Source organism: Podarcis erhardii (assembly GCF_964252035.2).
Source record: "Podarcis erhardii genome assembly, chromosome: 3".
Classification (NCBI taxonomy): Eukaryota; Metazoa; Chordata; class Lepidosauria; order Squamata; family Lacertidae; genus Podarcis; species Podarcis erhardii.
Window position 1 is genome coordinate 73000129 of NC_138507.1, and position 18700 is coordinate 73018828.

General features: G+C 43.3%; 1 protein-coding gene across 4 annotated transcripts in view; it reads right to left on the minus strand.

Annotated features, from left to right (window-relative positions):
• Positions 1-18700, minus strand: part of PDE10A (phosphodiesterase 10A) — a 188185-nt gene that overhangs the window by 85813 nt on the left and 83672 nt on the right. The gene's annotated exons all lie outside the window — the stretch shown is intronic.

Consider the following 18700-nt stretch of genomic DNA (forward strand, 5'->3'; position numbering starts at 1 on the left):
CGGAGGGGACGGGAGGAGTTGCTGCTGCTGCTGCTGCTGCTGCTGCTGCTGGGTTGGAGAAGAGGCTGCAGGAGCCTGTCCCCGCGGCTCCTTGCGAGGATGCGAGTGCGGCCGCCGGCAGCCCGGTCCCTTCCCGGGGAAGGAAGCCCCCCGCCTGGCCGAGGGAGTGGAGCAGGCTAGGACTGGAGCCCGGGTTTTCCCCTCCCGCCCCTGCAGCGGGGGGGGGGGCTGGGGGCGGGCTAAGCGCGCTTTCTCCGGGTTGGCCGTCGAGCTCCGCTCCTGCCCTTTCCGCGCGAGTCTGAGGCAGGACTTTTGCCGAGAGTCACACGGCGGGGCGGCGGGGAGGGAAGCAGAGGCAGGCGAAAGGGCCGGTTCGGTTGCTGCTGCTGCTGCTCCTCCGCCCCTTTCCCTGCCCGCGAAGGGTGGCCGGCCGCCTTCCTCGGGTTTAGGATCCCCTGTCAAGAATCATCTTCTGAATATCTTGCTTTTTCCCCTTTGAGGAGAACGAGGAGTCTTCTGGCGACCCCCACCCCTCAAACCTTGGCGTTAAAGCGCGCGCGCGCGCAAACACACACAATCCACCCCTTTCCTCTCAGCAATGCAAACATTTCTTTCTGTCTGTAAAAAAAAGGCAGAGCGAGGAGCGTGGAAAAAAATAGTTGACTGCAGTGCTGCTTCCAATTTCCAACCCCGGCTGGCCGCCAGAAAAACCGCCCACTGGCGGAGCCTGGTGCCTCAGAGCCGCCTCCCTGCTCCCCTCCCCGCAGCCAAGCCAAGGCAAGCAGCGGACTGGCCGCCTGAAGAAAGCGCGGGAAGCGAAGGGATTTGCCCCTCAGCCGCCTCTGCGCCCTTTCAGCACTTCCAAGTTCACAAACACCCAGAGTTCCCCTGCACGGGCTTGAAGAGCGTATTAAGCAGAGCCCGGGGGGGGTCTGACCCAAAGGCCCGGCACCCCCCCCCCCTGGGAAGCCCGCGAGCGTAAGCGCAGGAGCGCTCTCTTGCTCGCCTTTGTGTCACGCTTTGACTTCAGCGCTCAGTTTCTAAAAAGACATAAGCTCGGTGTCCAGTTTGGGAAGGGAAGAGGCTTCCAGCGAGCTCCCAGCGACAACTTCGGGCTGTGAGGGGCGGAAAGCACTCTGCACGTCCCCAAAGGCCTTCAGGCTGAGGTTGCCTTCGTGCGCACACTATCTTGGCGGGAAGCCGCCTTGAACCAAACTGGCTTCTGAGGCAAACGTGCTGCACTGAGTGTATCTGAAGTGTATCTGAAGAAGTGTGCATGCACACGAAAGCTCATACCAAGAACTGACTTAGTTGGTCTTTAAGGTGCTACTGGAAGGAATTTGTTTTGTTTTGACTATGGCAGACCAACACGGCTACCTATCTGTGCTGCACTGGTGAGGGGCGCGCTTTTCGGGACTGTGCCCTGAAGAGAGTCTGGCGCCGAACTTGCCGCCTGCGACGAGAAACAAGGCCATGCGCTGAAGGCACCTGCGCTCCTTCCCGTTTCCCAACTTGGGAACACGTGTCTGGCTCGCTGCTCGTGGCTGAGGGGGTCCCAGAGGCGGCCACGCGCCCTGCCCACAACGTGACTGCGAGGGAAGAAGGGGGCTGGCCCAGCCGGCGTCCTTCTTCCTCACCTGAGCGCTCAGTCTCTCGGGGCGCAGCCCGCCTCACGGCAGGTGCGCTTGTCCAGGGGGAGCCGCTCGCCACGCAATTCTGGCTTCGCTGCCTGGCCTGGCAACTGTCGGTTTCGTTCGCGCGCCCAAGCTCCCGTTTCAGCACCAACGGGAGAGGAAAGGGGACTGAAAAGCCCGCCTCCCGCTCCCTGCCTTCTTCCTCCGGCTCTCTCGCCCAGAGGGGCGCTAGGAGAGGGAGGGCTGCCCTGGAAGGGCGCGGGTGGGACGCAGACGGCCATTACCTGGCAAGCCGCCTCTCTGCGCGGGCGGCTCCTCTCTGAGGGAGCCACGGCTCCCCGTAAAAACGTTCGCCGACTCTTTTGCGGAGCGGTGCTTTAAAAGGAGGCTCGTCCCGAGCAAACCAATCGCGAAGCCGAGCGCGTTCGCAGAAGGCAACGGTGCCCGAAGTTAAGGCGGCTCCTTAACGGCAAGAACCTCGCCCACAAAACGGTGCCAAAGCCTGTGGCAAAGGAAGAGAGGCACCGATCTTCACGTGGTACCGGTTTACATCCCCCATTCCTTTGATGAGAATAGTTGCCCCATTTCCTCATCCCAATGAGCACTTAGTTTCTGTGAAGAAGAAGAAGAAGAAGAAGAAGAAGAAGAAGAAGAAGAAGAAGAAGAAGAAGAAGAAGAAACAATAATACAATTTGGTATTCATTAAAACTGGTCCGATCTTAGTTGTAAGGTTTCATCTATTTGATTTCTGGATCCTTACTAGTACATACGGACAAAAGAGACATTTTGAAATGAAAAAAGGACAGCGTTCTATAAATGACTGGAAGATAACTGTTAGAATTCTTTTTTATCTGTTATGGTACATTCAAAGCAAATGAACCTGATTTCAGTCCTGAAGTTTTCCTTACTGAGGGGCGGGGGGGGGTGGATCTGTTATTGCATTAGGCTGCCTTTGCGTTATACGTCTGCAACCGTTTTGAAAACGAGATATTTCATCTGTTTTCTCATTCAGTAATTGGTGCTCTGTTTAAAATTGTTCAGTGGGCACTGGCACTCAGTAGAAATACACACAGGGTCTCGTTGGAAAGCCTTTCCATTTGTTTTCCTTATTCAGTCAGCTGTGATAAAGAACGGGAGGCTACCCAAACTTACCAAGAGGGCAGTTTTTTGTCTCCATAATCGTTTGTCATGTCGGTAAATAGCATCATTTAACATGCCTCCTGGAATCTAATGCTGGCATTAGTAAAACAGTGCAGACGTGGTTATTTGCAAATGTTTATAAAACAGAGAGCTTGCATGTCACTTATTCACATGCACGGGTATCTCCTATGCATTATTTGAATAATTTGAAGAAACTAACATGATTGGATGACTTTAAAAATAGTATGCAGTTATTTTTCTTAAAATCTTATTGTCTCCTCCTGACACATATCTACCTGAAATCTGCAAAATTGTTTGCTTCTTTTTCCTACTTTTTTCCAAAGAATAATTGAATTGATCAGATTTACAACATAACTGCTATGACTTATGTATACCCTGATCAAAATAGTGTCTTCAGCTACACATTCCAGGGAAACTATCAAGTATCCACTTCAAACTAAATGTATAATTTGCTCAGTTTATTTGTTTAACTGTGTTACATTTTCAGACACTAGATGTGCAAAACATATTTGTAGCTGGAAATAACAGTTCTGCATACTTCAGTGTTCCTCTAAGTACTAAGAATAAGGCATTCATTATTATCCAACATTACAACTAAATAATTTTGCTCATTTCTTGAGAATGCACAATCTTTCCATTACATGTTTTTGTCAATTATTCAATTATTGAAATCAAATTGTCAAAGCAGATGGGAGAAAAATAATAGAGCTATGGATATTACTGTATTCATAAGGTGTTGGTTTACTTATATATTTAGGAATTTAAGAAGAAGAAACAACAAAGTCCAACGTTGGTTTTATTATGATTTTATATAACTTTGCCATTCCTAAAATTTGCCTTCAGTCAAAACATTTTAAAATTGTAATTTTCATTGCCTAATAAGCTAAAACATTCATTTGAATACTACAACATCTTGCACAGATTACATTTGTTTTGTAGATGAGTTACAGCCTGATACTAATTTTACTAGCACTTCTGAGTGTGCTTCAGATGGCAGCCTTAACTTTACAGCTTACTTCTGCAGATGCAATTGACTTATGTTCTGTGTTTTTAATTGTAATGTTAGTGATCCTTTAATTTCTTATTTTGTATTTAATTATATTAAAATTTGCATTCAATAGAATACAAATTGTAATGCAATAAAATACAATATGGGAAATAAAAGAAACAATAAAAATAAAAATCAATAGGAATATTTGATATGGATATGCCATAGAATACCTGGAGCTTGCAGACCACAGGTTGGGTACCCCTGCCATGGAAAGCTGGTTCAGGAAAACAAATCTGTTATGTAAGAATGTACCAGTTATATGAACTTTACACAATCATTTTAAGATTAAGTAATTTTTAGCATTGTACATGTTCTATACCGAATATGTATGTTTTGTAATTCCTAACATCAAACACACAGTAGCCCCTCCTCTAAGCATAATAAAATGGGTCTAAAATGACAAATAAGAATAAAATAAATTATTGAATAAGCATGAGCTTGGTTTATTTTTAGAGCCAACTGTACATTTATGGAACTATGGAATTGCAAATCTCCATTTTCAAGTTTATACACAAAATCTGTTGTAATTAGAACCATGGGCATAGCCAGGATTTTTTTAGGGGGCAGGCTTGTGGGGGGGGCAGATAGAAGCTCAGATTTGTATTGATTTGTATTGATTTAGGAGCACCTGGTCCCCACCTTGGCTATGTCCATGAATAGAACAATCTGATTCCATCAGACACCAACTGGTTAAAGGTTAAGTTTCATTGGGAATGGCTTAGCAGCTACTCAACAAGAACTGAAGTAGTAGAAAGGAAATGGAGGTGTCCTGAATGTTACATACAGGGAGTATAGAGAAACTACAAGATATTCTTTTTAGCTCTTCTGCCAAAGAGGTTGGGTTATGACAGAAGCAACATATCTGTGTTCTAAAGACGCATCACACCCTTGCATTCCAGATACTTCCCAATGCTCAGAATACTTCTCTCCACCACTGACAGACAGTTATAGACGCCAGAGCCTCCAGCAATCTTTGCAGTGTCACCCTGCTAGTCCCTTAAATGCCCTGACAAGAAAACAAAAATTTAAATCAGCTAGCGAATATGAATAAGCCTTTAGCATGTATTGCTAACAAAGGAGAAACATCTCAATGAAAAAAGCACCAATAAATGAACCCAACTACACAACCTACATTTAGCACTGGTCATTCCCCCTAATATTTCACTTTTCTATTAGATACTTCCTATCCATGCATAAATCTTTTTTACATTTATAATGGCTGGGATCCAGACAAGTGGAAGGTTCACCAAAGGTGTTTCCCCATGTTATATGTGAACTTCCTTCACCCACTATAAGCCACCTTATTCTATGCCATTATGGAGGATCCCCTGAACCTCAGCTGGGGGCGTGAAGGGAAAGGGGGGCAGTAAACCCTGTTGCTGGGGGGTTTCTCTTGTACATCTGGATCCAAACCAATTTTGTGGGAGTTATAAAGGCATTCGACCTTTATAACTATACACAGAGTTTATTTCAGCTAGAACTCACCAGAACTCAATTCCGGCACCTCTCAGATGGGCGCTATTGCCATTCTAAGAAAATGAGGGAGGTCTCATGGTGAGTTCTGGCACCTCTTTGTCTAGAAAAATGGCACTGGTTATACACAAGTAAAATTGTCTGTCTCTCCCTAACTTACCCATTCCCATATATAACACTCTTAATCTCTTTAACTGGGAATGCTCTTAAACATGCCGTTCCAGTTATCTGACCTTACCAAGACCCTAAGGTCTTCATCAGAGACCCTTCCACAGGCGTCCTCAGCAAATGATATACAGCAGGAAGTTGCTACAGAAACGGCCTTTTCAGTGATGGAACCATAACAATAGAACACCCCCTCCAGATAGGTTTGCCTTGCACCTACTACAGTGGTACCTCAGTTTAAGAACAGCCCTGTTTACGAACTATTCGGTTTACGAACTCTGCAAAACCAGAAGTAGTGTCCCGCTTTGCAAACTTTACCTCGGTCTAAGAACAGAATCCGAATGGTGGAGGGGCACCGGCAATGGGAGGCCTCATTAGGGAAAGCATGCCTCAGTTTAAGAATGGTTTTAGTTTAAGAATATACCAAGGTATATAGCATTTTCATTACCAGGTGAAAACCTATTTTCCCAAGCATTTTAAATATCAATTTAAGACTTTCAGAGTTTTTATCTGCTTCTACTTGCTGCTGCTGCTGATGGTCTCATTTATGTAGTTTTCTGCTGGGATTTTATAATGTTTGGTTTTCAGGGTTCTGTTTGTTTTTATGGTTTTTATCTTTTATTGTTAATCACCCAGAGAACATTGTTTATTGGCTGGTATACAAATGACGTTAGCTAGTCAGTTAACATAGACACAGAGTTTCATCAATAGCACCTATTCAACATATTGTTCTAAAGCAGGGGTTCTCAAACCTTCTGCCTCCAGCATATACCTGACATGGCTAAAAGTTAGTGAGGTCCACCAGTCACAAAAGGGTGGCAGGTGTAAGCAGAGTTCGGCATAATCAACTGGCAATTCTTGGCAGCACTTTTTACTGCTATCTAATCCATTTTTGGAAATTGTGTTTTTGGTTTTTGGTTTTGTTTTCAGCTGTAACATTTTCCTTGTGACACGGAGTTCCATAGCTCAGCTTTCCTCAAAGTACAGACATTTCTCTAGAGCTTTTATGACTCAGGCTCCCACCCCCATTTTAGGCATAAATTGTTGATTCAGAGATTCTAAATGGAGGCCTTTCCTTTCACATTTCCCCCTTCCAAATCCCAGGTGTCCATTCAAAGTATTTTTTACCCATCTCCTGTGATATTTTCCAATTCTCCATTCACACTCAACTTATAACTTATTCCTTCCCCCCAAAAAACCTGCCAGTTTATATCGCTCCTCCTCCCTTGGTCTTTTACATTCCTTTCTTCCCCTTGTAACAGTTTTCCTCTATTATCCCCATCCTTTCTATTTCCAGTTTATTAATATTTTAATTTTTTATATTAATTTTTAACTACACTTTCTAATTTCTTTCAACTACTCTCCCGGTCCTTTCCCCTCCAATAAGAGAAATGCCCAACCACCCCGCAAAACAAAAAAACAAACAAAAAAAACCTTCTCTGTCTCCTGGCCACCTTTACTCAGCAGGCAACAAACTGCTGCTGCTGGCATTAGTTCAGCCAAAAAGCTACAGTACAGTTAGGGGACAAGGCAGGTAAGTAAGGATGCCCTCAGCACTGAGGCCTACCTAAAAGTGGCACAAAACCCACTCTTGAGAAACACTGCTCTGAAGTGTTACTTGTTCTAAATCACCCTTTAATATTGATCCTGTTTTCTTTTAGTTTGTATGAGCATGGCCTGAGTTCATCCTGTTCATCGTGAGTACTGCTCTCAAATTACTAGTGTTGAACAAGGACATTTGGCAAGCAAAATAAAACTGTTTTTCCTTTTATAATCACAGTATGTCAAAACACTTGGGTTAATTATGAAAAGTATTTGATTTCATCTGCCCTATTCCACTACCTACACTGTTCCCCAAGTAGAAGGGACTCAATCCTGGGTTTCATATTCTGAACAGAAGTGTCCTGGTTTCCATTCAAAGCACAGAGGCAAAGGACCTTACTCATAAGTAAGAAAGAACTCTTTGTTCAGGCAAGTAGCAGCATGGGCTCAGCAGCAAGCACGGTGCTCAGGAGTCACGATTCAGGAGCTCAAGAGCAGGGCAAGAAATTCAGAACTAGATGGAAGCAATGAAGATGTCCCAAGGAGTTTCCCCACCCATCTTGCCAAGTTTTTGTAGATGAAGTGCCTGCTTCATCAGGATGCGTGGCTCTGCTCCCATCTGCAAAGATGGTGTATTGTTCTAAGTGACAAGGCTCTACCCTCACCTTCAGACTCCTGTTCAGTCACTGCTGTGTCTTGTTCAGCCTCCTACTTCAGCTGATCAAAGCCCTCCCTAGCGCTGGCTGAGGCTCTCGGCTCCCCCTTCCAAAGGAGCTGAAGTCAGGACAGAAAGAGTAGATCCTCCCTCCTCCAACTCAAGCTCCTACCATTCAGCTCCCCCCTCCAATTTCTTCCTCTTCCTCCTCCACCTGAGCCTGCCAGTACAATACTAATCCTAACTATGGCTTCATGGCAAGAAGCTGGAAACACTTTTAAGAAGGAAACAATATATGCCAGCTCGGATCCATTACAGTCTACCAGCTACATAAAGTGGAGTCAGTATTAGTAAGATTAGCTACTTTTCTGCTTTTACATTATGAAAAACTGCATATATTAATATAAGAAATAATTAAAATATTGATTTCAGATGATAAGCAATTAAGGTATACTCAGAGTAGACCCAATGATTTCAGTGGGATTACTCTGAGAATGACTAACATTGGTGCTCAACCTATGCTTTTATTGCACATTAAAATCTGCTCGTTTCAAACTACTTTTATACAAATCAACTATTTTATACGAAATCAACTATTGTACAAAGTGGTCATGTAAAGTCATCCTTAGTCATGGTCCCAGTGGAATGTATCTTGTTTCAAATGGCAAATTTTATGTATTGCTTTGGTAAAAACAGGCTTTCAACACACTACCATATATTTTTAGATAAGTAAATTGAGTGGAATTTTGCTCTGTCATCTAAGCAACTACAGAAAGATTTCATACACAAATGTAGAATCAAAATGTTTTTGATAATTTTTGTAAAGCTATCACCCTCCTTCTACTGTATATATAGCTCAGACTTGGCTATATTTTGCTGAAGGCATTACAGGGGACAAATGAATAAGAGGCAGAAAAACATCTGATAGCTCTTGTGCAGCAGTATTGGGGCTCCCAAAGACACCCAGGGCCCTACACTAATCCCCAAAATTAGGTACCAGTGATTAGATACCAGCCTTTTTCTAGATAAGGAGGAGAAATTCAAATCAATTTGCATTTAAAGGCAAACTTTCTGAAGGAATTCACACTTCCCGAAATAAATGTGATGTGAAACACAGAAACCCGTCAAAATTTGCAGTTATCTGAATTTTAAAATGCAGTTCTCCAGCCAGGTAGTGTGTACAAAAATTACAGATACTTGGGTTAAATGAGCACAAAAATGCAGCTTGATGTTGTTGTTGTTGTTACTTGTCTCTCTCTCGAGAGAGAGACTGGAACGCACCTCTGGGGTTGATGTCAAATTGCTGTATTAGCAGCACCAAAGTGACCACTCTGGGATTTAGGTTTGATGAGGCCCTAAGCTACTGAAGGTAATGGGGGCCTTTATATGTCCAGCTGTCCTTTGTCAACAACAAATTGTCACTGTTTTTTTGTGTTGCATATATTCTATATGGTAATTTATGGACCTTATAGGTATCTACAGCCATTTGCACATAACAAAATATGTATTTTATCAAGGTAATTGTTATATTTTGGAAATGTACATCCAGGAGGTCCAAGAGAGTGGGACCAAAGCTATAGCTTGTTTAGCTTATACGTAAATCCGGCACTGCTCTGGGATGCAAGTCAGGGCAGTGTGTATGGAGGTCTTGGGCAGCCCAGACGACAAGACCCCTCTCTTGGCCTCACTGATATGGCCCAAAGGAAAGCAGAGCAATGCGTCTGACACCAGCTTGGCTGCAGCAGTTGCCGGAAGAAGGCGTACAAGATGCCATCCAAACATCTTAGGGCTCCCCTCTGGATTTCTATAGAGTTTACTCCTTAGCCTTTTCTTATCCCAAATATGTCCCACAAGCAGCGGAGGTTTAGGATTAGAGTTTCCCATCTGCCATGCACTTCCCTCTACAGCATGTGAAGAAACCACCTTCTTGACCACTGCACCCACTATTGGTCTCGTCTGCTCAATCTGCCAGAGCCAGTGTTCACACACAGAGGAAGTCCCTAACTCACTAAGGGTTTGAAACCCATCGGCTACCCTCACCTGGCTTAGAAATGCAGCTATTAGTGCAAATAACATACAAAAATGTGAAATGTGCTTTGCAAAAATGTGTATAGTGTGCAGATTTGCACACAAAATTGTTTTATTATTATAATAATAAATTGTTTTATATTAGGCAAAATTCACACTTGAAGCCCTGTTTGGTTTTCATGATGAACAAAATGATGGCAATATGTAGCAAACTGTTGGACAAATTTTACAAATGAGAAAGTAAAATGGTCAGACTTGCCCATCCCTGCCCTCTATCCAGTAGTGCCTCCACAAACAAATGAAACATAAGAAGTGCAAAATGCAAGAAAGCAATCATTCTCAGATTGGTTTCTTCTTAGGTGCAGTGTTCTGCTTTCCTTTGGCAGCTCTGGATTCCTCTCCAAGACCCCCAGTTTTCTGAGATTGGTTCTTTACCTGCAAACCTTCCCTCTGTCTGGAGTTTCAGACTTCCAAGAAGAACTGAGCTCTTGTTCCCCCATTTCATGCTTGCGATGACTGACTTTTTTGCCTGCCCAACAAAAGAAGGGACCTATTGGTTCTCTTTGAAGATGGAAGTTCTGCCCTTCCGTCCTCCTGGGCCATACCTTCTGCATACCTTTCCAACTTCTTCTAGCTCCACTGGCCTAAGAATATGGAAGGCAGACCAGGTCTAGGCCAAGTTTCCATTTCTCCAGGATCATGGCCCTGGCTGCTACATCTGTCCATCTTCTCCCTGGTATGCACTGCTTGTCAGAGGCTTGAGAGTTGCTACGCCAAGGTTGTGGGGGGAGGTGTTCTGCCACGAGGGCTTGCATGTTAATTGTTCTGCCTGACAAAAAATCACTTACCATTTTAAATGCTGAATGTCAGAATGAAATTTCTTTTTCCACGAATCTCCATTGTCTCTTTGCCAGATGATGAGGCATGCTTAACAAAAAAGCAGGAGGATTTCTGTTGCACTGTTGCTATATTTACAGCTTACTGATCTGTTCAGTTACAAATGAACAAGCCATGGGACATGCCAGAAGATGTACAAAGCAAACAGGCTTCCCACTTTTATGCTTCTCCATGTAATGTGAGGCCAATATGAGCAAGGAACTTTTGGTACTTGTTTCTGTCTTCCCTCCTCCCTAGTTACTGCATTCCCCTGCCCCTTAAATATAATACACCATAAATGGTTTAAGAACAGTCCATCCTTGGTTTGTTGCTCTGTGCATTGTTCAGTTTGGTAATAGGCACAAGCAGATCCTCTGTGGGAAATTCTGACTTATGAAATCAGAGTCCTAAAAGACCATCTATGTTCTTGTAATGGTTCTAGGGGTTGCTCGTGCGTAAGTTGTCACCACACCTGGCTGGGTTACCTGGGTGAACCCTTTCTGTCCGGACAGCCACCCATCCATGGCTGTCTCAATCGCTGGCAGAATCCGTCAGTGGGCGTTTCTTGAACTTCTTCCAGCAAAGAAGTTCTTTGACGCCCAGTCTCCTCCTACTCTCCCTGCGCGGAAGTCTTCTGCACAGGGAGGGTGTGGGCAGAGGAGGACCTGTGCTCTCCCCGCTGGTCTCCGGCGAGGAGTCCTGGAGCCTTCTCTCCGATTCCCCAATCTGCCCCCCTTCTCTACTGGTGCTACGCTGATTTCCTTCCCCAGCAGATGGGCTGCCTCTCTCCCTACTGGGACCCTCTCCGGCATCCCTCTGGAGCCTTCCCTCCGCCTCTGGCTCCGATGGCAGTTCCCTGACAGTTCTGCACAGAGGACTTGATCCAATACAGCATTAACCCTCTGTAGCTTTGCCCATCCTTTATTTCCCTCCACATATTTCCTACTGCTTCCTGTGACATTTGCTCATCCAGCTCCTTCATCCATCCAAAGATCTCCTACTCCCTGACTCTGCCCATTTCCCATTAGCAGTTTCGTATGTCAAGAACTGCCCACCAAACGGCCTCCACGTGGACCACCTCTTTAATTTGTTTTTTAAGTCCAGCCTCAAAACCCTTAGTTCCTATTGTAACTAAGCCAAAGCACACATTAATTGAAGCAATCACATACAGGCGTCCCATATCCCCCCCCCCTTACATGGTGGTTACCTTCCCACGCGCATAAGTGAAATTGTGTAAAGTGAGGAGCACCCTCTAAAAAAAGTCTCCGAGCACCCATTTGCTCTCCAGCTCTCTCTCCCACTCTCCAGACCCAAATATCTGAGCTCTGAGGCTGGCTGGAGACTAGAGAACTGTTTGTTTGTTTGTTTGTTTGTTTGTTTGTTTGTTTGTTTGTTTCCCAGTGCTGCACATATATGCAGTCATGTGCATGTTGATTGAGTGCCAGTGGAGGGACCCCTGCAATTTTATTCCCCTGCCTACCCATACCTCAATTTCCTCCTTCCTCTGTTATTTCACTGTACAGTGGTACCTCGGGTTACAGACTCCGCTAACCTGGAAGTAGTACCTCGGGTTAAGAACTTTACCTCAGGATGAGAACAGAAATTGTGTGGCGGCGCGGCGGCAGCAGGAGGCCCCATTAGCTAAAGTGGTACCTCAGGTTAAGAATGGTTTGAGGCTAACGGACCTCCAAAATGAATTAAGTTCGTAACCAGAGGTACCACTCTATTATAGACTGTAATACTGTGGGTACAGACCTTCTATATCTTTTCAGTGTAATGTACCATGTATATAGATGGCACGATATTAGAAACGTTACTATTGTCAGGGGTTGCATTCCCTGCTTGCGCTGCTCACTTAACCTGCCCACCCTCCATCAACCACCCACTCTCTCCCTTTACATATCACCCCCAAAACCCCATCCCCTCACAGCTCTTTAACTCCCACATCCCCACCTACCCACTACCCTCACACCATCTACCCCGCTATTGAGACACTGCCAATCTCCTCGCCCCTCACAACTCACCCCAGTCCCAAGATCCTGCTGCCGCCATGCACCAAGGAGAAAGAAATGAAGAGTAGAAAGTCTTTCTCCCTCTTCGCCCCACATTGCTGTTCACAGAAGCACACTTCCTGAAATGCACACTTCCTTCTAGTGGTAGTGGAAGTTTTGGAAGGCTTCCCCAGCCACCCTCAGTGGTGGTAGCGATGGCGACAATTCATATCATGCTGTGATTTGTTCTACTGTTTACTGCCTTTATTTCCCACTTTTTCTTCAAGGAGCTCAAGATGGCACACATACTTCTCCTTCTCATTTCATCCTCAACACTATCCTGTGAGGTAGGTTTAGCTGAAAGCGAGTGGGTGGCCCAAAGTCACCCAGTGAGCTTTTTGGCTGAATGGGGATTTGAACCCAGGCCTCTCAGATCCTAGTCCAACACTCTAACCACTACACCACGCTGGCTCTCTGGTGGGAAAATGCTTTGAATCATGAACTATTTAGTTTAGCTAAGTCTGGCCCCCTGTTTTTGCCAACACTCTTAGTACAAGTAGCAATTGTTACACTTTTTGCCTCATAGATCTTTTTCGCTTGGAAAGAATTGGTATCACAAGGAACCAAATCCATTCTGTTCATCTACTAACAGTCCACATACTGCCATTTTAATGAGAAAGCGGGATGCTTGTTCTGTGATGACTACAGAGCTATGGAAAATATGCTTTCTGTTTGTATGCATTTGCATAGCACACATGTTTGGCAACAGAACAGACAGCTTTGAGAAATTAAATGGTAGACTTGAACAGCTTCTCTCAAACAAGCTGTAGCAGAAAAACAGTTTTAAATGCCTGTTTTCAGCCATTAATGGGGGGGGACACCCTGAAGGTTTGTTTATATGTTTTTCATAAGCAGGAAGGAAATGCCTTGCATTACTCAGCAGTGAATCCTCCAAGCAATTAAGAGTGACGTTAATAAACAGATGAATATTTTCACCAGAAAGATGGATTTTACAGGCAAGAATGCACCAGCAGAAAAGCTATACTTATTTGAAAATGATGCATGCATTCTCCTGCCCATTAAGAGACGTACTTTACGTTCCATAATATTAAATCAGCAAGTATGTAAGACAGGGTCTTTTCTGTTGTGGCTCCAATAGAACTTCAACTCTGTCCCCAGGGAGGCCCCCAACACTGGACACTTCCCTTGGATCAATTTAAAACACTTATTCCATCAAGATATTATTCCATCACCACCACCACATTTTATTTATTTGTTCACAGCCCCTGCTTCTGTGATGTTAGGAGCAAACCGAGAACAGAAATTAGCGACACTTTTCCTGGTGTTGAGATAAGTGGTGCGAAAAACATTACCTGCTAGATTCTTGTGTATGAAGTTGCTGTTCATTGTTTAGGTGCAGAGCTAATAAAAAGAGGCAATCTAACTTTGATTTCTTTATGGCAGTATGTTGCCATCTGTATTTTGCAATATTGTTATTGATGTAAGAAATGCAAGATGACAGAGGTTATTGTTTAGTTGCTTTTGTTTTAACTATTTATTTGTGATATATATATATATATATATATATATATATATATATATATATAGCGGTTCGAAAGCACGTCAAAGTGCAAGTAGATAAATAGGTACTGCTCTGGCGGGAACGTAAACGGCGTTCCGTGCACTGCTCTGGTTCGCCAGAAGCGGCTTAGTCATGCTGGCCACATGACCCGGCCACATGACATGTATGCCGGCTCCCTCGGCCAATAAAGAGAGATGGACCTAATGGTCAGGGGTCCCTTTACACACACACACACACACACACACACACATATATATATATATATATATATGCAGGTTTTGGTGTCCTCGGGTGTCTTCCCGTGTAAAATATATATATATATATATATTTATGCACCAATACATATAAATGAACATATGGAAATTTTATGCCAATTAACATCCCTTTTTTGTCCTTTTATTTTGAACGATATCTCTTTTGTGACACCCTACACAGGACAGGCTTACGCAGTTCCCTGTCCCAGAATGCTGCTGCAGCTGAATTGTCAAAAGAGGTCTACATTATTGGGAGAGCACATCACAATCATATCTCTCATCCCTATACATATATAATATTGAAACAATGGCTCCGGGGGGGGGGGGAGAGAAAAGCAAACTCTCTTGAGCAGAGAAAACACATATATTATTAACATTTTTTTTTAAAAAAAAAACTGAATAAAGGAATAAAGATGGTGTGGGTACACAGACAATTATGACATTACAATTCAATGTCCAAAGTGGAATAAATATAATTGGTGAATAAATAGGTTTTCTTTCTTCAGAGGGCATACATTTATACTTTTCCAGAACAGCCGAGAAGCCATTTTGAGTTTGAGCCACATTGTTTAAGGAACTGTGAAATAAAAGCCTTAGAAAGTAAAGCCTAAAACTATTAGTATGATGAATTGAGGCAAGGGAGCTGCATGCAGAAGAATGAAACAATTTCATTCTAAGCGGGAAATGATTAAGAGAAGAGGCATCTGAAATGTCTAAACTAGCCAGGCCCAGGAGCCATTTTAAATTAGTGCAGTAGAGTCAACTGACACTATTAAATATAAAATTACATTTCTATAAGGAAAAGGTACTGACCTACTTTAACCTCAAAATATGTGAGGGGTTTAAAAAAATGTTTGATGTTGTTTAGCTGTATGTTAATATTATTTTCTATAGATTTCACTATTTTCATGGGGCATGACTGTGACAACAGTAATAAGAAAGGCAGTGGCCCTGAGTAGCAGCAACAAAATCTTAAGCAACTTTGAAAGCATGCAGAGAATGACAGGTTCTGAGGCGGCGGCAGCCAAGACCAGAATAGATGGGCCAGCCAGAAATACTGATAGTTATTGGGGCATGACTTTAATTTTTTTAAATGATTTTTTTTTGTAAGAAAACTTCCTATATATTTACTCCTGGGTTAAATTAACTGCCAGTAATCAGAAAGCATTGTTACACGTGTGCACCCTACTTCTGAGCAGTGAATTTTTGGGGGGGGGGCATTCACCTAGGGCTCCATTTCATTAGGAATGAGGTCACTGGAGGCTTCCAGCATTTTTTTGCTATAAAGTCTATTTACACATCCGTAAAGGCTGAGCATAAGTGGAAGACTCCCCGCATTAACATTCCAACAGAACCTGTTCCCCCGTTAGGGATTACCCAAGGTCCCTCAGAGCTCCCAAGAAATTGTACAACTCTCACCTTTTATTCAGGCTGTTCCCAAAACCAAATACAATGACATCTTTTCCCACAATTCCCAAATGGCCCATTCGTTGAGACATCTCCTTATTGGAAGCAGACCACTTGACCACTCTGCCAGAGTCTTCAAGATAACCTCCACCGACCCCATTAACCCTCTCTTTACTAAACTTTAGTCTAAGAACCAAGAGTCACAGGGCTATAAGGAATCCCTGACCTGACCTTCAGACTAACTCCCCATCAAATGCACAGCAGCATTTTCATCCACTCTGAAGGGTCAGTGAGCAGCCCAAACTTAGATATTCCCGAAAGAGGAGTTGGAGCTTTCTGACTTTGCCTTCTGCCAGGGATAAAATCTACAGTACCTGAGTCCATCTCTAGTCACACCAGAATCTGAATGCAGATGCAGATTTCAATGTGCAGTCAAGCATACGTCCCATTGAAAGCAACACAGTGCAGATAGAAGATAGTCATGTTCCCACATGCATCCAAAGGAGCACCCAGCACATACCCACAGGCCCCTGACAACACTATAGGAATGCCACTATTCCTTTGGTTCTTGTGCAGAAATAACTCAGATATACTGGATTATTTTGCTGGACTTCACTGACTGTCTGAAAATAATATAGCAGGCCTCCACCATTTCTAGGATTACCAACCTATGCTGGCACGTCTATCTTGGCCTAGCAAGGGCCACTTCTGTTCTAAACAGCTATGGACACAACCAGTGTTTTTTCGGGGGGGGGCGCAGGGGGGTGCATACCCCTAAACATTTTGTGATTCTAGGTTTGGCCTCATTGGGGAGCAGTATTTCAATATGAGTAGGAAAATGAGAGTACCCCTAAAAAAGCACTGGACACAACATGATCAATCTCAGGTAAGCTGGCAATCCTATACTGGTTCAATTTGTATTATTTTTGCTTATTGTGAGGTACAATTTACTGACTTGTAGGACTTACAGCAGGCATAAATTCATAGATGCAAGAACTTAGTTCATTTTGTGCATTCTGAATTTAGCAGCACTCTGTTTCCAAAGCTAAAAACTAGTTAAGGAGTTGCAGACATGAACAACTGTTAAAGAAACTTTCTCGGTGAACTCATGGTGTCCTTTCAGCAAGCAGCTCTAGTCCTAAGCACCACCCACAAGGGAGTTTAAAATGCAGTTTAGAGGCATGGTTGGGGGAGCGGCTGAATGGAAACTCAGAAAATAACTTGAGCATCTATATATGCATGTCTCTGTGGATTGGACTGGAAGATTGATGTACTAATTAATTGTACTCTTCTGGAGCTGAAGCATTGCGATTCGTGATATAGTTTAAAACGTATCAACTGCATTTTTGAACGTTTCACTGTTTATGGAGGAGTGACATGTCATTTAAATGCTCACCCTTCCATCTACAAAAGGAACTTTTTTTTTTAATATATTCAGATGATGTGCTTACAAAAATATTCAATAAATTAATAGGTAGGTAGACAGATGCCATTTTAGTGCACAAGTCCTTCAGCAACTTCAAAATTACTACTAGATTTAGAACCATCAGATTGTCACATGGTAAAACATATTCGCTAATGGCTGCTGTAGTATCAAACAGTCTTTTAGGTTATAGCAGGTCACAGTGCAAAAGATCCTCTGCTGATAGCCTTAAGGCTGCCAATGGCTACTGGCACAAGCAGAACGGTGAGGGATTTTTGTTACTCATCTTCAGTGACTTTAGTAGGGCTGGTGAAAAAGTATGCAAGGCAACGGTGTCTTCCAAACAATAAAATACGCCATTTTGAGTACCAGGAACATGAGATTGCCTTGCAACAAAAGGGATTCCTGGAGGGAAAATATCTGGATCAGTCATACCTGTTTAGATATGACCTTATATAGGTTTTATACTGCTTTAACTGTCTTGGCTTGCCCCAAAGAATCTTGGCAACTGCAGCATATCACAATAATAATAATATTCTATATAAAATCCCTGACTACTTCCAAACTAAACTACAATTCTTAAAAGCACTTACAGGAAGAAGGAATGTCAGCTAAACTGGTTCAGATCTGGAATATTGGCATGCCTTCCATAACAAATGTAATTTTATCACACACACAAATTTTTCCACATAGATCCTTTGTGGTTTTCATGCATAGCCTAGCATAATGGGCTATGTGCCAGGTCAGATATGGAGAGGGCAAAAGCAACAGCAAACTGTAAGCACCCATCAAAAGTATAATTCTGGGGTCAATTAATATGAAACTTTTGCATTTTTGCTACCTATTACTCAACTGTGGGTGATGAATTGTAGCCTAAATTTATTGCTAAGTATAGGACTGCATCAAAACTTTTACTATGCATTTTCATGTGCACTTGTGTTGGTCAACCATGTTCATAGCTGTATAGTTTATGGTAACAGTTGGACTTGGTGTAGAAGGGAAAAAAGCAGCAATAATGGTATTTGGAAGACTAGATAAATTGTGGGCAATTGGTAAGGTGAGAGTGGGTTGTGGGGCGGGGGAAAATGAGGGCAGAAGAGCTAAATGAACAAACAAAAAAGTGCTGATGTATCATTTTCCCTGAAGTTTGTTTTGTAAAACCTGCTCCAATGATGCAATCCCCATGGAGAGAAAACAGCAAGGAAGGAATGCTCAACTATTTCATAGTGTCATCTATGGCTGGCATGTCAGGAGTTACGTAAGCTGTTTCTGAAACAACTGTGGGAACTCTCAAGTTCATTGTATGATGCGGGGAGGGGGAATTAAAGACACGGTGTTCCACACCCTTTCCCAACTAGAGAGCCAAGAAAAACTCCCATGGAAATTTCATAAAGCTTTATCATAATGATAAAAATCGGAGAAGAAGATTTTCAAAAATCTGTTAACATCACAACAAAC